Genomic DNA, 14,316 nt, shown 5'->3' on the forward strand with positions numbered 1-14,316 from the left:
TGAGTCTGCCCCTGAGCCTGAAGTTGGGGGCAGGATGGGGGGAGGGTTTAGCTGATTTTACAACAAACAGGCTAGTTTAGGGCTTATAGAGTTAATTATCAAAGCTTACCTAATAATACTCAAAATAAATACTAAGATCTTCGAAAAGTAACCTGAATTTAAACTTTGTTTGTGTTTTTCTAAAGATCAGTAATTTTTTATTAACTGAAATTAGGTTGCTTACCAAGAAGCTGGAAAAACTCCAGGCCCTCAAAATTCCCCTTGAATCTTCAAGTGGGCAATTCATCACTCTGCTCCTGTCCCATGGATGCCCAGCTGTTGGTAGCTGAGCTCTCCCGCGAAGGCGACCCGCACTTGGAGAAGTGAAGTCCTGATCGCAGAGCACCGTTGAGAGCTCACCTTAGGATGAAAAGGGGAATCAATGCTCTTCATAAAAGGGCTTTCTGACTACAGGTGAAAGTGCTTTGGGGATTTGGGGCCAAACCTCGTGAACTGAGCAGGAAAAAAAAAAGGTACTTTGTGAAGGGTATTTGAGTTGCCAGTACCCTGAGATACCCTTAAGAATGATCTGCAACTGACCGTAGTGAAACTTATTTTGACATTTTCCTGAAAATGGGAAGTAAATATTGGAAATCAGAATGCTTCGGTTGAGGAGTAACAACAAATTAACTCAAATATGGCTCATTATTACATAAAGCCTTATTATATTGTATTATTGTTTGTGAGGCTAAGAGTGTGGGCTTGGCAACATCTCTGAAGCGTCAGAGAGGACCCCAAGTTCCAGATGAGAAAGCAACTGCCAACACTTTGATTGTAACCTTGTGAGACTCTGACCAGAAAACCCAGCCACTCCATGCCAGACTTCTAACCTACAGTTCTGTAAAGCTAATAAATGTGTATTGTTTTAAGACCAAAAAAAAAAAAAAAAAGTGTGGGATTGGGATTTCAGGAAGTTCTGAATTCAAATCTTGATGCCAACATTTAGTACCTATGTGACTTCAGACTAATATCTAGCTTCCCCGTTTCTTGTTTGGTTTTTAAAATCTATAAAATGGAGGTAATACTACCTACCTTCACTAAGTAAGGAATAAATAAGATAATATATGTAAATAGCTTGGCAGAGTATCTGGTATAGTGTAAGAGCCAAATAAATGGTGACTACTATCATTAGCTTAGCATAATTGAACATCAACAATTATAATTAACTACACTTGCAAAAAGCTGAGTAAAAGATGGCTTTACTTACTTAACAACCAGAAACACCTGCCCAAGGGGAGGGAAGTAGATTTTTAAAACTCTTCTCAGTGTTAGTTTGCATGTCTTGGGGTATATTCAAAGGTGGTAAGCAGCACTTTGAAGTATCCTTCTGGTTCATAGGTTTGGGGAGCTTATTTGCCACTTACATAAGAAGCTGTGTCTTCTTTTCTCACTTTGCAGAAAATAGTGGGAATATTTACCAAGCATTTTTCAGAAATGAGAGGTAAGAAATTCAGTCAAGGTTCTGGGGATACATATACAGTGCAACAACATAAATTAGGGGTCTCAATGTAATATACAATACTACTAAAAATAATAGTTTACTTCCCCAGTGATGTAGAAGTTGCCTGAATGGGCTTCTCTGACTATTGCAATCACAGTGAAAAGACCAGCTTGAGCTGACTGTAGCCCTGGGGTGCACCCAGTGAGATAGCTCGGCCTAGATAACGCCTGTTTCTCATTTATGGCGAGAAAAGCAGTGTTTGCCTCAGAGAGTGTGAAATTCATCTGCAGATTTCAAGAGGAAAGCTGGAGGCCAAGGATTAAGTGAGAAGACACGAAATCTTTCAGTAAAACATTGGGAAGTGGTAATATGAAAATGATGCTCTTGAGTCCTATATCCCATCAGTGAGATGCTTGAGAATAGTTGGTCTGATTAAGACAGGGAAAAAAATATTCATGAGCCAGAAAATGAGAAGTGGAAGTCTTGCTTTGTGGTCTTCCTCACTACAAACATCTTCTGCGTATTAAGAGCTAGGAAGGGGTGGTGGTGGTGGAAATTTTGGTATTTATGAAGAGTGTAAATCAAGTTTTACTAACGGGATTCTAAAACAGGGGAGTGATTAGAAAATTGTGGAGTAAAATGCTTCATCAGTGTGAAGTTTTGCCAGCTGCTGCAGTTATATCCTAATATATCCCTGGGTAGAATTATGGCATACTGGTGCCAAGAGGGCTGTAGTTCATCTGGATTTGATAGGATACTGACAATCACACAGCTTCATGGGCCTGGGACTGTGTGTTACAGGTAAAGTGTTCAGGCTCCTTCACCCTAAAGGCTTTCATAGTGTTTCTCAATCTTGGGTAATATAATGAACTCTTCTAAGAGGAATGAAAATTCTCCAGGGATCCTTACATCTACTTAAATTATCCTTAGTATAATGTTATCTTAAAATGTACACAAATAAAACTAGCTGCAAACTCCTAATAGTTATAGTTCTTATAAACCAAAGGCTTTTTTTTCCAGACTAAATTTAAATAAAACTATGGAGCCAATGATATTTAAATTGACAATACTAATTTAATGAGATGAATAATGTTATTTTGCTGCAACTACGTAACTGATTACAAAGTAAACATGGTACTGATTGCCACAGGGCAGGCTCTTTTGATGTTGGTGCATTTATAAAATGATCTCTCTCAATTTTTCTTTATTTGAACTATTAGGTTACCTTCATTAATATAGTGGTAGTGCATCATTCACATACTAAGGCCAGCTCTATTCTTTTCTTATTTGCCTGGGACAATTGGAGAATGCTACATCGTGTCAATATGATCACAAACACAAAGCAAACACGAGCGAAATCATGAGGCTGTACTCAGTGATAAAGTATTTACCTTATTCTTAGTGAAAATGTTCTATATCTGCACTGTCCAATATGGTAGCCCCTGGCCACATGTGGCTATTGAGCACTTAAAGGGGACTAGTGTAACCCAGGAACAGAATTTTTAATTAATTTCCACTTAAAAAGCCATATGTGGCTAGTGGCTACTGTGTTGGACAGTGCAGAATTCTAGTTCATGCATTTATTATAGTTTTTAAGATTATCATTAAAATGAAATCACTAGCTGTTTGAGTAGGGCAATGTATTTAACCTCTCTAAATCTCACTGCCTGCATCTATAAATTGGAGATAATGAGATATAATGCATGTAATCACTTAGCACAGTGTCTGGAACAGAAACAACACTCAATCACTAGGGACGTGAATGGGTGACAGGCCAGGAGGAGGGTTTGCCCCTTTTCATAGTCTCCATCACTGCCCCTTCAAGCCACCCCTGGGTGTGTTTACCCTTTGAAATATGCAATTGACATTTTCTCCATTTTATGTGAAGTGCCAGTGAAGGCATCTTTAGACAACACTGCTATCTTTATTAGTCTATAACAGGCAAACTAAGTAAAACTAAATAAAAATAATGTGTTTATCATGCAAATGTAGCTTTGATAAGTCACCCACCTTCCAATTAGATTATCTCCCTGTGCCCCTCCTACACTGAAATTTTTTTTTATATATCTTTATTGTAGTATAATTGCTTTACAATGTTGTGTTAGTTTCTGTTGTACAACAAAGTGTATATTGAAATTTTGAAGCTGCCAGTGATCTTGAATAACTGTCACAGGGGCATCACTAGTCAAGGTGTTTAGACTTCATTTTTATTTCTCTGGAAAACAGGAAGCCTAAGCCCCTTTCGAGTTGTAGTGGGACACTGTGAAATTGGTTATGTCACACCCCCTACTGCCTCTGTTGCTGCTCCGACAGGGGATGCTCTTCCATTCCCCAGGCCCAACTCACACCCCGTTTGCTCCTAGCAAACGTTCAACATCATTTTCCAAAATCTGCTCAAGCTTCACCTCATCCATACAACCTTTTCTGACTCTCCCAGGTAAAACTCATGCCCTCTCTCCCTGGCCTCACCATGTACTTGACACAGACTTCCATCATAGCAACTGTTAAGTTTTCACATTTATTTCGCATTTATTCTTACCTTGTGTTATGGACTGAATTGTGTCCCCCTTAAAAAGATATTTTGAAGTCCTAACTCCCAGTACCTCAGAATATGACCTTATTTGGAAATAGGGTTGTTGCAGATATAATTAGTTCAAAGAAGATGAGGTCATACTGGAGTAGGGTGGGCTCTGAATCTATTATGACAGGGGTCCTTAATGGAAGAGGAAGGAGACAGAGACACAGACACACGAGGGGAGAATGCCATGTGATGACAGAGGCAGAAATTGAAGAGCTGTAGTTATAAGGATTGAAGGAAAACCACCAGGAGCTAAGAAGAGGCTAGGAAGGACCGTCCCCTACAGGTTTCGGAGGGAGCGTGGCTCAGCTAACACCTCGATTTCAGACTTGTAGCCTCCAGAACTCTGAGACATTAAATTTCTGTTTTTTTAAAGCCACTTAGTTTGTGGTACTTTGTTACGGCAGTCCTAGCAAACACCTTACTAAACCACAAGCTCCTTGAGGACAAGGACCTTGTTTGATATATTTACTGGCAGTTGTCACAGTGTCTGAACTAATACGTGGGATGGATAAATGAATGAACACACTACCTATTCCTTTGCCTTAATCTGGTCTCAGATTGGAACAGCAGAAAAATCACTGTAAATACATTCAGTGCTGCTGCATTTGGCCACACAGGCTAGGCACTGCATGACTCCAGAGTTGTGTGATGTGGTGACCTTCAGTTATTTATTATTGAATAACTTAATCAACGTAAGGAAAGTCAATAGAACAGTGAACCTCCAGGCCATGTGTTAGAAAAACCACTACTATTGGGAGGTTCAGCTCTTACCCAGCCAAACAGAAGAAACCATAAATAATTATCCTCTAGATTGGGAATTGGTAAACTACAGCTTTGGGCCAAGTCCAGCCTGCTGTCTGCTTTTGTAAATAAAGTTTTACTGGAACACAGCCATACTCATTGATTTACATATTGTCTACAGCTGCTTTAGTCCTACAATGAGAGAGTTGAGTGGTTGTGATGGATAGTGTTTGTGATATAAAACCTAAAATAGTTACTATTTGGTCCCTTACAGAAAGAGTTTGCAGAACCCTGCTCTAGATAGTATAAATTGAGAGACATTGCCAAAATGTTTTATATTAAGTGGTAAAAAAAAATCTCACCTTGAAACTGAAACCATTCGTTTTATCACACTTTGGAAGATTCTACGTTACTACTGTTAGCGTCAGCATGCCAGGAAGAAAACTATGTGTAGAAAATAATTTATTTCCTTCTCAAAAATGGGAGCCAGGGGTGTTTTATATATATATATATATATATATATATATATATATATATATATATATATATGAGCTAATTTATGTGTGTATGTGAATAGGGGGTGTGGGTGGAGTAAATTCCAAGCAGATACAACATATGCAACTTACAAAATGAGGTGCTCTATATAGGGTATTTTTTGAACTGTGTCCAGCTCCCCAAATTGGAGAGAAGAAGTGGATGGAGATCTGTCATGAAGTCCAGGAGGAGAAATGCTATTCCAATGTTTATGAGAACAGTTCTGCCTGCAGTTTTATTCCTTCTGGAAAGTATTGTGGAAAGTCTTTGACCTTTCTGAGAGGTCCCTTATGCATCAAGTACAGGCCTGCCATGTGACGGCATCACCCTGGCCTCAGCTGATTGGATCAAGGTTGTATACCTGATCCAAAGGTCAAAGGCCTATATAATGGCCTGGTACAAGGGCTCTGCCCAATAGGGGTGATGAGGGCCACACCAACCTCATGCTCACTCTTGGGGAGCTTAAAGACTTCTGGAGACAGTGAATCTCTGTATCAAGATTAGCAAAAGCAAAAACAGAACGTACCTGTCACCACAATGACAGGGCAATTGTTACCTAAGGGATAGGAAGAAAATGTGTTCACAGCAGCAACACTGCATCCTGAGTGATGCTTCCATTTCTAGAGGTCTGACTGTGCCACTGGGGCATTGTCACTAACCATGGTCCAGTATGTTCCATTTTCGTGTTATAATTTGAGGATGGGTTTAGTTCATGGTCAGCTCAACTTCTGTATTCCATCACTTCATCCACTTGCTTCCCATCCTCTGTATCTTTCCCTGATTTTTCTTTATTTGTAACTGCCTTGCAAACTCTAACCCTCTACCAACCCAACTGTGTACTTCTCTACTCCTATACATGGGCAGTTTAGGGTTTAACCAGCCCTAAATACGTTACCTGGCCACTGTATTGGTGGCATTATAAATGCATGGTTTCCAACCTCAGTTTGTCTATTTAGAATTCCATTGTATATACATATTTGACTCACTCTCCCATTCCTCACAGCTGATACTGCGAAGCTTCAATGCTCCCCAGGCTTCCATCTCCATTGCTCACCTTACATCCAACCTCAGAGAAAGGAGAGGTTTCTGGCCCCAATTTCCAGACTCTCTCCAAGAACGTAAATAAACCTGCACCCTTTCTTTCCTGCTTTCCTGTTCCTAAGGAAGAGGTGAAGCTACTCTTGTTCAAAGCTAATCCCTCTGCCTGTGGTCCACATCCTAAGATCTTCCATTCTTGATTCTAGCCTTGTTCCTACACGATTATTCCCTCTCATTCCCGTATCTTCCATTTCTCCCTTGTCCGTGGTCTCTTTCCTTGTGCAGATGTATATATGCTCATATCTCTCCTCTTTAAAAAAATCTTTCTTGACTCTTCATAACCTACTAGCTATCATCTTATTGAACTCATTCATTTAAAGGCTATTCATCTTAAAAGGTATAGGAAATTCTGCTCAATATGGAGAATGGAGGTAATTTAAAAGAGTCCCAGGGACTTCCCTGGCAGTCCAGTGGTTAGGGCTCTGTGCTTCCACTGCAGGGGGCATGGGTTCAATCCCTTGTCAGGGAACTAAGATCGTGCCAGCTGCGAGGTATGGCCACAAAAATAAAACAAAATAAAATAGCCCCATTCCCAAGTCCCTGAACATAGAAATGCTGCTTAAAATATAATAAACTACATTTTTCTTAAAAGAATAACTAAGCTCAGATTGTGTAAGAGGTCAGGGGTGAGGTCATACTGAAGTAGAGTGGGCCTCTAATCCAGTTTGCTGTGTGTCCTTCTAAAAAACAACACCATGTGAAGAGACCCAGGGAGACCTCCATGCGATAATTCTGGATTGGAGTGATATATCTGCGAGCCAAGGAATACCAAGGATTGCAGGCAAACCAGCAGAAGCTAAGACCAGGCAAGGAAGGATTCACCAACAGGTTTCAGAGGAAGTAGGATTTTGGACTTCCAACCTCCAGAACTGTGAGAGAATAAATTTCTGTTGTTCTAAGTTACCCAGTTTGTGTTTTTTTTTTGTTTTTTTTTTTTTGTTATGGCAACTAACTAGGAAACTAATGCAAACAGCAAAGCCATGTTTCCTCTCTGCCACACCATTTTAATATATTTAGGACAGGACTGGCTTATATGGGATGAGCAGAGAAAGAATGTGTGCATAAAGGGTCTGGAGACTTCATCTGAAATCCCTAGGTTCAGAAAGTACCTCAACCATTTGATTTGCATTATGATATTCATGAATGTGAAGAAGTAAGTCCCCCAGTTGACCAAGTACAAGTCATTTCACCAGGAAGAGTACACCAGGGCAAATTAAATGCCCCCCTGGGCACCCTCCCCAACATGTGTTTCTCATTGCCCACCTCTCCACCCCCAAATTCAGGGTGATACCTAGGGACCTCCCTAATTACACCCAAGATGCTTCTCTTTTCTGTTCTTTGTTTTTTCTCCCCAATCTCTACCCCCAACAACCATTTTTTTTTTCTTTAGCTTATCCTGGTTTTGCTTTAAAGCTGTCAGTGGCATCCAAAATAATTTCTTTAATCCCAGTGGAAGAAAACAGACTACCAAAATATCTAATCCCTACTCTAGCACTTTAACCCACATATATTCCTTCGAATAATATTATAACTCTCCCTGGTGCTGCTGTCAAGACAGGGAGTTGGGGGTGGGGAAGGCAGAGACAGGATCTGTGTTGCCAGGAGAAGAATAGAGGGTAAAAAGGAACACGAAAGTAGACATGGAGGTGGGTGACTAAAGGTCACCAGCCTTTCCTCCTGGAATGGATGTTCTGAAACCTCCTGACCCTTGGGAAAGAAGTGTTTTCCAATGCTTCCTTGCCTTCTGCTCTGTATCTCTGGTATTCTGATTTTTAGAAGTGAAAAAAATATTTTGATTTAAGCCATATGGCCTTTTTCTCCTTACGCTGGAGCTGCAGAAAACTCAGAGGGGCAGGTGTGGAAAGCAGTGGCAGCAGAGTGGGTGGGTACACGGGGTCTGCGTGTCTATAGCTTGTGCAGCTCTGTAGCTATGGCAACCATGTGCAGTGCCACTCGCATAGCATCATACCATGGCCCTAGAGTTACCCCTGGCTACTCAACTGTTCCTTTTCACTGCACTATCCATGCAGCTGTTTCCTAGCTACTGCAGCTCTATCATAATGTTTTGAAGTCATGCTTAAGTATTGTTTCTGTTGATTATGCTTGTTGTCAGAACACCTTAGTTCATCTGGTAGAAAAACTAGATAGCAAAACCAAAAACCTATTTCTTACAGATATTGTTAATAGTTAAAAATTGTCTGTACTAGATATAGAAAACAAACTTATGGTTACCAAAGGGGTAAGGTGGAGGGGGAAAGGGATAAATTAGGTGTTTGGGATGAACAGATATATAGTACTATATATAAAATAGATAAACAACAAGGGCCTACTTGTATAGCACAGGGAACTATATTCAGTATCTTGTAATAACCTATAATGGAAAAGAATAGGAAAAAGAATATATATAAAACTGAATCACTTTGCTGTACACCTGAAAATAACACAACATTGTAAATCAACTATACTTCAGTAAAAAAAGTTGTTTGTACTTAAACATGTTGAGTTAGAAAGATTCTTGAGGCTGTGGTCAGGACAAGATGACCACTTGGGACTTTTTTTAGTTCTAAAGGTCCATGCTAGATGCTGTTTCGAGCTAATGATAGTATCGATTGACTGCCTGCCTACTGAAAATCAATTTTTTTTTGCCAGTTGTTACAATTTCCTAACTACAAGAGTAATAAAATTTAAATAAAATTCACAACAATATATGCAAATATGTTATTTCCTATGGAGCTTTTATGCAAGTTATTTATGCATATGTACCCCATAAAAGAAAGCTGCATTGTGTTAATGCTGAGTATATATACACAAATGGTTTCTTTTATTTGTTGTTAAAAGCAATCCCCAAATCCTCAGAAATATTTCTGCCGTAATTAAATTTAAATGTTGTTTTTTGTTGTTATTTTTTTAATTCATGTGAGTTGGCAATTTACTATGTTCATATTTTTAGCTTCCTTATGTTTGGTCATTAATCGTGGTATCATAAACAGCTACGATTTAAAGCCCTTAACCTTCCCAGACCCAAGTAGAAGCAAAATGTCAACACCCGTAAGTTATGAGCAGTCTCCCACAGGAACTGTACTACAAAATACACTTATAATTGAATTAACTCAGGAGAGGATTCTGGGAAGATGGCAGCATCAGCATAGATTTTCATTCTCTCTGAGTCCTTACATAGAAACAGAACAAATGGATAGCAAAACCGAAAACCCATGAACAACATTGACAACAAAACCAAGAACAAACTATACTCACGAACTCCAACATACAAGTAGGAGGGTACAAACCATCAAGAGCCCCAAGACCTGCGTGGTATCAGTGTCTGTGTGAGAGAAAGGATAAGGAAGTTGCACCTAGATCTGAGAACAGGAGGACTCCAAAATAGCCAGTGGGTATCGACTGAGAAGAGGGCAAGGCAATTTGAGGACATCAGCTGAAACTGGGAGAGGTTTGACCAAAACCAGTATAAAGCCCATGGGAAAAGAGGTCTGAGGAAGCTGGAGTAACCTAGCTCCTATGAACTCTGAAAACCAACTGCTTTGCAGGACAGAACCCCAAACCAAAGAGAAACTACTTGGAGTAGAATAAAAGTTGAACGGGACATGGACAAGAAAGGAGGGAAAGAAAAGCTCCAGACCAAAGCGGTGTAATATTATAAAGCAAGTTGCCTTATCTTTTGACAGTCCCCAAAATCAAGAGAGGAAGTTCTGTGAAGTAAGGAAAGGTTTCTTGTAAATTTAAAAAAAAATTTTATTTATTTTTGGCTGCGCTGGGTCTTTGTTACTGCGTGGAGCTTTCTCCAGTTGTGGCGAGCAGGGGCTACTCTTTGTTGCTGTGAACAGGCTTCTCATTGTGGTGGCTTCTCTTGTTGCAGAGCACGGGCTCTAGGCCCACAGGCTTCAGTAGTTGTGGCACGCAGGCTCAGTAGTTGTGGCGCATGGGCTTAGTTGCCCCACAGCATGTGGGATCTTAATTCCCTGACCAGGGGTTGAACCCAAGTCCCCTGCATTGGCAGGCGGATTCTTAACCACTGTGCTACCAGGGAAGTCCCCAAGGAAAGCTTTCTTGAACACCACCTTATAACAAAAATTCAGGAAAACTAATTTGACATTAAAGAAGCAACAGAAAAATATCAAGGCTGCGTAGTTTTTATAAAGAAAAAGAAGGGGAGACAAAGCTGAGTAACATCCCTACAGACAATGAAAGCACTCCAGAAAGACATACCCACAAAACAGATAACGAGAGTTAACCTAGTAGTTCCAAATGAGCTAAAAGACATTAAGAAAATAATAAAAGATATGAAATAACAGAAATAAGAATCTGAAACTCAGAGAAGAAGTGATTGGATCCAGGAAATAATAAGAAATAAAGAAACAATAATTTAAGAAATAAAGAGTATTCTAGAAAGGAAATAAGAGCAAATAAATCGAACACTAGTGCCTGAAGAGAAATCAGTGAAATAGAAGAAAATATTTTTTAAAAATTTTAGATGAAGAGACAAAAAAGGATTTGAAAGAAAGTGAGAGATATTGAAGAGTAACCAAGAAGATCCAAAATATAGATGACAAGAAGATCCAAAATACAGATGACAGAAGTCCCTAAAGAAGAAAACAAAAGTAAGGGAACAGAACTAATACTAAAACTATATTTAAGAAAACCTTTCTGAAAAAAAAATTTGAAATGACACACTGATAGAATATACCATAAACACAGAATGACAAATTCTAGTAAAATTACTGGATATTTATGAACTCAACATCTATGAACTCAAGACATATTATTCCCGTGAGCCTTTCCTGAGAAATATACTGGCAAATGAGCTTCAGACAAACAAAATGACTGGGGAGACATCAACGTAAGGATTGGCGGCGAGCATTAAACACAGTTTCTGGTATAACTAAGACTAAGTGAGGGTTAAAGGAGAGAGGGTATGATGTATAATGGCTATATGCTCCAACAATGTAGATGTAGTCCAACTATAAAACAGGGAAGCAGAACATTAGTGAAAAATGTTTAAATGTCTTTATGATCCATAACGGCGGTAGTATTAGTAGTAGTAGTATTATTTTAAGATTGTCCTGGGAGACCAAAGCTGGAGTTCATAGTTGTATTAGTCAGGGTTCTCCAGAGAAACAGAACCAATAGGATGGATGAATAAATAGATACATAGGTAGGTAGGTAGGTTGATAGATAGATAAAAGAACAGATTTATTATAGCAATTCTTTGTTTTTTTTTTTTTTTTTGGCTGTGCAGCTTGTGGGATCTTAGTTCCCCAACCAGGGATCAAACCTGTGCCCCCTGCAGTGGAAGTGCAGAGTCCTAACCACTGGACCGCCAGGGAATTCCCAAGATTTATTATAGAAATTGGCTCAAGGAGTTATGGAGGCCAAGAAGTCCCATGATCTTCCATCTGCAAGCTGGAGGTCCAGGAAAGCTGGTGGTATAATTTAGTTCGACTCTGAAGGCCTGACAACCAGAGGGACCGATGATTAACTCCCAGTCCAAGGCTGAAGGCCTGAGAGTGGGGATCCACTGGTATAAGCCTTGGAATCTGAAGGCCCAAGAACCTGAAGCACCAATGTCAGAGGGCAGGAGAAGATGAACCTTCTGGCTCAAGAAGAGAGAGAGAATTCACCCTTCCTCCACTTTTTTGTTCTATTCAGACCCTCAACAGATTGGATGATGCCTGCCCATTTTGGTGAGGGCAATCTTCATTACCCAGTCTACTGATTCAAATGCTAATGTCTCCAGGAAACACCCTTACAGACACCCCCAGAAATAATGTTTTATCAGCTATTTGGGCACCCCTTAGCCCAGTCAAATTGCCACATAAAATTAACCATTACAGGGTCTGTCAAGGAGAAAGGACTCCGAAAAACAAAGAAGGTTTTAAAGTAAAAGTCCTGAAAGGGCTATGCCCGTGAATTAGGGCAAGCCAGTCTTACCTGGATAAAGGTGATATGCCTGAAGTGTATCTCACTGCCAGAAGGTGAATTATTCTTTGGAGGAGAGTACCATCATCCAGAGTCTTAAAATTTTATAAAGTCTAGCATTCAAAAAAAAAAAAAAGAAAAATCAATAATGCCAGGAAACAGGACCAAATGACTGAAAATCAAGAGACAAAACAGACCATGGAAGTAAACCTATAGGGGACAAACATACTTGTATTATTTATTTAGTCACAGTTGTAAAAAAAAAAAAAATATAGTTAGTATGTTTAAGGAATTAGATGAAAATATGGAGAATATCAGCAGAGAACTGGTATTAATAAAAAAGAATTAATTGTGAATCTTAGAATTAAAAAGTATAATAACTAAATTAAGAATCCAATGGATGGGTTTAACAGTATTAGACCTAGCAGCAGAGATTACTGAACGGGAAGATAGAGCAGTACAAAATATCCAGATTGAAGCACAGAGAAAAAAAGTATGGAATATAGAAAAAAGAATGTAAGAGACATATGGGACACGATGAAAGATATTATTATGATTATCACTGGAGTCTTAGAAGGAACAGAGACAAGGAATGCAGCAAGAGCCACATTTGAAGAGATATTAGCCAAGAATTTCCCCAAACTAACAGAAGACATTAAGGTACAGAATCAATAAACTCTATGAATCTGAAGCAGGATTAATACAAGGAAAACCACACTTAGTCAAACCACTGAAAACTAAATGCTAATATAAAAATGTTAAAATTAGCCAGAGTGAAAAAAGGTACATTATCTTTAAATGAGCTACAGTAAAACAGACAGCTAACTTTTCCAAAATAAATGATGGAAACCAGAAGACAATGATATTACATCTTTAGAGTGGAAAGAATTACAGCAAACTTAGAATCCTAACAAAAAATATTCATCAAAAATTAAGGTAAAACAGTGACATCTTCATAAAAATAAGAACCTACAGAGTTCACAGTCAGCAGGTACACACTAAAAGAAATAATATAAAGAATTCTTCAAGTAGAAGTCCAAAGAATCTGAGCTAGAAGCCCAGAAATGCAGGAAGGAACAAACAGCACCAGAAAGAAGATATCTAAATGAGTATTTAGTGTTCAAAACAATAATAATAAAGATGTCTTGTGATGTTTATTTTTTATTTTTATTTTTTTAACATCTTTATTGGAGTATAATTGCTTTACAATGGTGAGTTAGTTTCTGCTGTATAACAAAGTGAATCAGCTATACATATACATATATCCCCATATCCCCTCCCTCTTGCATCTCCTTCCCACCCTCCCTATCCCACTCCTCTAGGTGGTCACAAAGCCCCGAGCTGATCTCCCTGTGCTATGCGGCTGCTTCCCACTAGCTATCTATTTTACATTTGGTAGTGTATATATGTCCATGCCACTCTCTCACTTCATCCCAGCTTACCCTTCCCCCTCCCTGTGTCCTCGAGCCCATTCTCTATGTCTGTGTCTTTATTCCTGTCCTGCCTCTAGGTTCTTCAGAACCTTTTTTTTTAAAATTCCATATATATGTGTTAGCATATTTGTTAGCATATTTGTTTTTCTCTTTCTGACTTACTTACCTCTGTATGACAGACTCTAGGTCCATCCACCTCACTACAAATAACTCAATTTCATTTCTTTTTATGGCTGAGTAATATTCCATTGTATATATGTGCCACATCTTCTTTATCCATTCATCTGTTGATGGACACTTAGGTTGCTTCCATGTCCTGGCTATTATAAATAGAGCTGCAGTGAACATTGTGGTACATGACTCTTTTTGAATTATGGTTTTCTCAGGGTGTATGCCCAGTAGTGGGATTGCTGGGTCGTATGGTAGTTCTGTTTTTAGTTTTTTAAGGAACCTCCATACTGTTCTCCATAGTGACTGTATCAATTTACATTCCCATCAACAGTGCAAGAGGATTC

General features: G+C 39.1%; 1 long non-coding RNA gene across 1 annotated transcript in view; it reads right to left on the reverse strand.

The window, feature by feature from the left end:
- Nucleotides 1–229: 229 nt before the first annotated feature.
- Nucleotides 230–14,316, reverse strand: part of LOC309793565 — a 31,282-nt gene continuing 17,195 nt past the window's right edge. The window contains exons 2-3 of the long non-coding RNA XR_014291929.1: nt 12,381–12,481; nt 230–399 (exon numbers count right to left, since the gene is read on the reverse strand). This is a non-coding gene — a long non-coding RNA (uncharacterized lncRNA). The remainder of the gene's footprint in view (nt 400–12,380; nt 12,482–14,316) is intronic.

The sequence above is a fragment of the Mesoplodon mirus genome (assembly GCF_964341445.2).
Source record: "Mesoplodon mirus genome assembly, chromosome: 18".
NCBI classification, from domain to species: domain Eukaryota; kingdom Metazoa; phylum Chordata; class Mammalia; order Artiodactyla; family Ziphiidae; genus Mesoplodon; species Mesoplodon mirus.